Below are 8,064 nucleotides of genomic sequence, written 5' to 3'. Positions count from 1 at the left end.
GTTTTCTCTCAATTCCCCTTTCTCCTGTCAAGGCTAGGGTTTCAAGATAAAGATAAAGTCTTCATTTTTATTGTTTGATGTTAAGGATCTGATTACCAAGGTATATGAGAATTTTATCTATGTATTCTCTTCCATCCATGGAGTCCTAAAGATTTCTCAAATTTCATGAATTCTTTATAAACACTAGATTTCAATGATTTTCCATTGGGTTCATTAGATTATGATTTGTTTTACTTCGAATGATCTTATTATGCATGAATTGATATTAATTATGTGAATTCAAGAAGATTCACATGAACCCATTCATTATATCGATTTCATGTCTATGAACTACAATTTTGAAAATTATGCATGCATCATATCGTTAGGAAATTATGATCTCTATGTTGTTGATTAATGAAGTATCAATTATGGTTTCAATGAAGAGAAAGGTTACTTCAAAGTAAGAGAAGGTTGTCATGAAGGTTTTCCATGATTGTATATAAACAAACTTATAATGATTTTAATGCTTAGATAAGTACCACTAAACACAAGCTATGATATCATGATATGTTAAGGAGCTATTCTTATTAAGTATCTATGATGAATTTGGTCTTTCAAGTTTACTACCATTTTCAAAAGCTACGATATGATTACGTTATGACTCTTCTTGATGAGAGTTGACCTAGAACTGAGAGGATACTGAGATAGAGGCTCTCCTGTTAGTGGAGGTCGGGTCTCTAGTAGCAATACCCTTGTCCCATAACTATGTGACTCCATAGAACTTTGCCTTAATTGGCCTAGCTAGTGAATTCACATAGTAGATCATGTTTATAGTCTTTACCTAGAAAGTAGGACAACCTCTTTTTGGTGTGGAGAATACACTTGACCCTATGTTATAGCTCACATGGTTTATGTCGGTTAATGATCTCTCTCACTATGCTATATTTTCATTATGACCCTCTAATGATGCTCTAATATGCTTTGGATTGACCTGTTTTATTTCACTAATGATGTTTTAAATGATTCTTGTCATGTTTATCTTGGTCATTGTATATTCATAATTTATGTCATGCATTGCATATTCTCATACTCAGTATATTCTATGAGCCCATTTTGGATTGGCTTATAAGTTGCTGATAAGTTGTTTTTAGATTTATTGAGTGTTTGGCTGGCCAACTTAAATTTATTTTATGCTTAAAATAAGACTAAAAAATAATTTAGTCTGTTTGGCTTAGTTTTTTAAAGTAGCTTATAAGTTGAAAGCAGCTTATAAGACAAAAAGAAGTTGGGCTACCCCAACTTTTTTTTGGGCTTATAAGCTTTTTTAAATAAGCAAAGTCAATAGGTACTATAGTATTGACGCATACTCTTTTGCTTATATTATTTTATGAAATGCTCCTCATCCCACTTGTGGCTACTTTGGACTACTTTTAACATCAGTGCTTGGTGAGTCCTCATGCTTCGAGGGCGAACCCACTATGGGATACTTATTTCTGTTTTATTTCAGACTTTTATCTTAGATTGTTGGGTGAGCTTGAGCTTGTGTTAAGGAACTATTCCTATGAATTTCAACTATCTATGATGAATTTGGTCTTTCAAGTTTACTACCATTTTCAAAAGCTATGATATGATTACGTTATGACTATTCTTGATGAGAGTTGACCTAGCACCGAGAGAATACTGAGATGGAGGCTCTCTCATTAGTGGAGGCTAGGTATCTAGTAGCAATACCCTTGTCCCATAACTATGTGACCTCATAGGACTTTGCCTTAATTGGCCTAGATAGTGGATTCATATAGTAGTTCATGTTTATGGTCCTTACCTAGAAAGTAGGACAACCACTTTTCGGTGTGGAGAAGACACTGGACTCTATGTTATAGCTTACATAATTTATGTCGATTAACGATCTTTCTCACCATGCTATATTTTCATTATAACCTTCTTTTGATGCCCTGAAACGTTTTGCATTGGCCATGTTTTATGTCACTAATGATGCTTTAAAGGATTCTTGCCATGTTTAGCTTGGTCATTGTATATTCATGATTTATGTCATGGATTTCATATTCCCATACTCAGTATATTCTATGAGCCCATTTTGGATTGGTTTATAAGTTGTTGATATGTTGTTTTCACCTTTTTTGAGTATTTGGCTTGCCAACTTAAATTCATTTTCTGTTTAAAATAAGCCTAAAAAATAGTTGGGCCTATTTGGCTTAGCTTATCTAAACTAGCTTATAAGCTTAAAGCAACTTATAAGCCACAAAAAGAAGTTGGGCTACCCCAACATTTTTTTCTCATAAGTTACTTTGAAATTATAATCTACTTTAAATAAGCTAAGCCAAATAAGCACTATACTACTGACACATACTTTTTTTCTATATTATTTTATAATATAGGTCACGAAGCTCTTCATCCCACTCGTGGCTAGATTGGACTACTTTTTACATCAGTGTTTGGTGAGTCCTCATGCTTCGAGGGTGAACTCACCATGTGATCTTTATTTCTATTTTCTTTCAGACTTTTATCTTAGATTGTTGGGTGAGCTTGAGCTTGTGCTATGCCCTGTATAAAGTAGTAAAGGCTTATTAGACATAGTATGTTGTCGTATTCATAGATGTTATCTTATATTTCTTTTATATTGAGATTGATAATTGGAGATTTATCTTCCGCATTCATGTTTACTTTTGATATTCCTTGTTATACTCATGTCATGTTATGTTAAAAGGCTTGATTGGGATTGTCACGATCCAACTCTGTAGGCCGTGACGAATGCCCAAACTGGGCACTTGCATATATCCCTGCTATTTGTAAGTAAATCTATCCCCTATTTAAGTTATAGCACATTAACAGACAGGATAACATATAAGTTGTCGAGGCTTATAATAGGTACTACCGTACATACATGCATATACAACCCATACACAACCCACATACATGTGTACAAACCTCTAAGAGTAAGAAAAGTAGAATATGGTGGGACAGGGGCCCTGCTGTACCCATGAACAAATAAATATATACATCGAGGGTTAATACCAAAACTAGGCTCCGGCACAATAGAGCATTTCTGAACTGCTGAGTAGAACTCCTATGCTAAGGATCCCCCAAGTGTGTATCTATACCTGCGACCATGAACGTAGCCCCCCGAGAAAGAAGTGTCAGTATGAAATATGTACTGAGTATGTAAAGTATAGATATCATAAGGAAATTATAGTTGGCGTAGGGATGCAGGGGGCAAGTATAATATTTAACCATTTACTGTACTCGCATCGTATAAAAGAAAGTCATACATATTACCATCACGTACTGTGCCCAGCCTATTAGGGGACTCGGTGTACCATCTACATCATTCTGTCATCATAAGCACATATATATTATTAGTGTTATGGAACATACAACCCGATCCATGTCTATAGTAAGTACATGCCGAGGAACGTACGGCCCGATCCGCACATCGTATAATAATGCCGAAGAATGATGACCCGATCCACATATCATATAGTAATGCCGTGAAACATTTGATCCGGTCCACATATCATATAGTAATACCGAGGAACATTTGGTACGATCCACATATCATATAGTAATGTCGAGGAATGTTCGGTCTGATTCATGTATCATATAATAATAATTATATTATAGCCGGTCCGGGACTTGGTGAAAGATGTATTACAGTATACACGAATAAAGTAGTGAGTAACCATATACAATCTAAATCATTATCAGAAAATCGACAATGTAAAAAGATTAAGCTATCGCCTGAGGACCAGAATAGTAGTATAGCCATCTCGAGTGCCTTATAAATGCCATTAAGGCCTATATCACTTAGGATCTCGGGGACCCTATTTAACATGAAAGTAATACTAAGGTTAATCAACTTTCACTTTCCCATATCCCACTCTACAACCAAGTACTAATAGGAATCATTTCCTTATCCATTACCCTCGACTAGTTGTTACTAGTTCCGATGCTACCAAAACTCGGGCAGCATTTCCCCTAAAACTTCAACATCACCGAGATTTCAACTCAGCCATAGTGTCAACAACTATACCAAAAAAAACAAACAGCAGCATATATATAAGTAAACAACCTCAACGTTACACAATACAACTCCAAACAACTAGCTCAAAACTACGATACGAAATAAGAGTTTTTAATCTTTATTTCACAAAAGCTTTAACCATATCAAACGGAGTGTCATGTGGATGCAAACAGAAGCACCCACACCCTTTTCAAAACACATTAAATCCCTGCAACATGCAACCCAACCAGCTGCACCCGCAACACCATAACGACAACCCACTACTCGACTTTGATTTATCTATAACTACTTCAATTTAGTTTATTTCTAACGTCAATCATCCTTATGCAATTTTTCCACTTCCAACCTTATTTAAGACATGTAATATACCTCATAACAACATCATAAATTTGAATTTGAAAGGGAAGCCCTTACCTTGCCAGAAACTTGTCAACCTCATCAAAACTTGCCTCGAAAGTTCTTTTAGCGCGCCTAAAACTTTGTGGTTATTTGTTAACGTTTTCAGCTTCTCCTGTAACACCCTAATTTTCTTTTTATGTTTTTTTCTAAAAGATTATCAGGTGATCCACATTATCTATGAAGTTTTATGTGAGTAGTGACGGTTGGAAATAGGTCCAGAGGGATCTGAAGGAGTTGGAGGCCAAGTAATAAGTAGTGGTAATCAACCTACTTGCGTAAGCTACCAACTTGGATGCCTTACATAACAAAGATTCTTAAGTACATGTCGAGCTTAGGTAGCAAGTATTACATAGGTTTCTAAAGTAAGATGAGATTACGAACGCACGGAAGAGGAATAAGGAGACGTAGCACCTACTTGAAACAAGTAGGTGATGCACCTACTTAGACTAAGTAGGTGATGCACCTAATTGGACCAAGTAGGTGACACACCTACTTGTGGTGGACCCACGCTGCCATGTAGCAACCTTGGCTTGGATGCATGGATACGGTGGCCCAATAGGGGTTGGACATATATCCCCCTTAGGGGATGACACATGTCACCTTCTAAGGAGGTGTATATATGTATATCTTGATGACTAAGAAGTCATTTTTCATCCTTACACTTAGAAATTTGAGAGGAGAAACTTAGAGAATAAGAGAGAGTACCTACGGCAGCAACAAAAAAGAAACGTAATCCCTCCGATTTCATTCCATCAATTAATTATCTAAGGTGTTCTTCGATCTAATGGAGGTATTTAATAACATAAATAAACTGGTTGGGGCAGCGAGTAGGTTCTTATTCTTGTTAGCAAACCCGTTTTTGGATATGACTGCCGTTAGTAATAGTAGTATAACTCCTTGTGTAAAGCTTCATTTTGAGTGATTCAAGATGTTTTAGAAATATATTTCATAGGTATATAATTTTCATTTAGGCTCTAAAACCCAGTTTTGATTTTAGCTGCTTGAAAAAGGGTGATGAAGTATAGGGGAGGTGCTGCCCAGATTTTGTTTTAGAAATCCCACATGGACAGCTGTTGGTATTTTGGGCATATCGTTTTGTAAAAAATTGATATAGGGGTGATTCAAAATATTATGCGACCCTAATACACATGTATATAACTTTCATTGAGGTCAAAATGCCTACTTCCCCCATTTACCCCTTCTAAATAGACCAATAATACAGGACAGTAGGCTGTCCAGAATTTTGGTTTGAATAGTTTGGGTTGATTTTTATTAATTTGATGTTTAGTTTCAATATGATGAGACTATTAAACTTAAGTAGATATTTGATTATGTATTTAAGGTGTATATGTGCTTATACAAGCTAAGAGGAACTGTTTGACGAAGTAGATTTTGGTTGGTCTATGGAGGAGAGGAATTGAGCTCCTCGAGTTGTGGTAGAACCTGTTGTATGCTAAAACGCCAAGGTTCGTGTATAAACTTGAGCTTGGAAATTTTACTTTCCAAAATTTAAAGTATCTTGATGGGTTGTTTTCTTACTCTTTGTCTTATATCATGGTATGATTATTATCTCAAGTATTGCAAAACTTTCGCTAAATTGCCCACTTGTATGAATTATTTGATCATTTTGCATTCTTGTTGGGACTTTGTCCTTCTTGTTACGGTGACTTATCATCGATATTAGCATGCCTCTCCATTCAGATCTTGCCTATCTTGACTTTGGATTTATATTTCATCTGGACGATGGAGTTTCGTCCATTCTCGAGTATGAGTGTAAAGCCACTTTCAACATGGTTCTTGATTCTCTTGATATTGGGTGACTACCCTTCTTGATTTTGGGGCTTCGGTCCATCTTGATATTAATTGTTCTTAGTGTGAAGGCATGACATACCTATTGGGTGAAATTGATTATTTGACAACTCCTTCGACACGATGGAGCTCTTCTCAAACCCTCTGGGTGGAATCCTAAGCTGGCGGATCCTCAAGTCGCGTGTCTGTACCTGCGGGCATAAAACGCAGCCCCCCCGAAGAAGTGGAGGTTAGTACAAAATATGTACTAAGTATGTAAAATATAACACATCATAACTGAGATCATAGTTGAAATAGGGATGCAGGGGACAAGTGTAACAATTAACAAATTAATGTACCTGCACCTTAGGACACGTAGTCATATATATCATCATACACTGTGCTCGGCTCGCTAAGGAACTCGGTATCATAACTATTTCATCATATTCCATATCACCATATCCTCATATTCTTTCATCATGTATATTATTTCATCAGGTCATTATATACGATATCATATCATCGTATACGGCAAATCTTATCATATAAGTCATCATAGTACATCCAGTCCACTATAGGGCTCGCGATCACAAGTGTATCCCTATATTTTCATATGCATGCCTACGTAAGTATCCGGCTCTTTAGTGAGGGACTCGGTGAAAGAGTAGTGTACATAACGTACCGCATCCGGCCCCTTTATGGGACTCAATGCCATTATCACATAGTAAAATCTATCGAGGAATGTTCGGCCTGATCTATAATTTAAAACAATATCGAGGAACGTACGGCCCGATCCACATTTTCATCATATCATCATATGTATATGTATCCGGCCTGGGACTCAGTGAATAACTTCATCACATATGATGTAATCGTATGCTTCAACTTTATCATATACGACATTTCATCATTGTACACTTCATACATATATACATACCCGGCCTAGGACTCGGTGAAGGAATAATAAAGTTGCACACGATAACGTACCTAGCCCATCGAGGGACTCGGTAAAAGAAGGGTTACCATATACACGAGTAGAGTAGTGAGAAACCATTTGCAACTAAGTCATCTCTTGAGATTCAATGAAATAGTCAAGTGAACCGTCACCTGAAAAAGACCAAGGAAGTAATCCTACGAGGTACCCTGTAGATGTTATTAGGGATTTCATCAATTAGGGCCTCAGGGACCACAGGAGTGTACCAAGATAATGACACATATTTTATGCAATCAAAGACATAACTTATGCAATCAGACAAATAGCTTATGAAATTAGAGATACAACTTATGCAATCAAAGACATTTATCCTCTCAGAGCCTTTCAGAATACGAGCTTATATCTCCATTTACTATTCAACATATAGATGGCTCGAGAGTAGTAATATAACTACTTCAGGACCCTTAGTATTCAGAAGTGACTACGAGTCAAGAATTACATCCAAAACCTACAAATGGAATTACTTCTAAACTCATATCAGACATTATTTCCCTTACCTTAAGCCTCTTTCAAAGAGAGAAATAGACAAGCCTTATATCTATTACTTATCATCCTATAGAAGACTTGAAAGGCGAGGACTCTACTTATTGCAGGGGTTCCAACATCCAGAAGTGAAGGAAGGTCTTGACTCATATTCAGAGCTCTATGAATGGAATGACTCCCAAGTTTCATATATAAATAAATAACTTAAGGCTAAGACATGCCAAAAGAAAAGAAAGGGTAAGCTTCACATACCTTTTGTGGATTAACTGTAATCCAGCTCGCCATGTTACCTCCTTGACCTATTAACATGAGAGTAATACTGAGGTTAATAAACTTTCGCTTTCCAATTTCCAAATCTACAACCAAGTACCCATAGGAA

Source organism: Solanum dulcamara, chromosome 3 (assembly GCF_947179165.1).
Source record: "Solanum dulcamara chromosome 3, daSolDulc1.2, whole genome shotgun sequence".
NCBI classification, from domain to species: domain Eukaryota; kingdom Viridiplantae; phylum Streptophyta; class Magnoliopsida; order Solanales; family Solanaceae; genus Solanum; species Solanum dulcamara.
The sequence above is the reverse complement of the archived record's forward strand: the minus strand, read 5'-3'. Positions refer to the sequence as shown.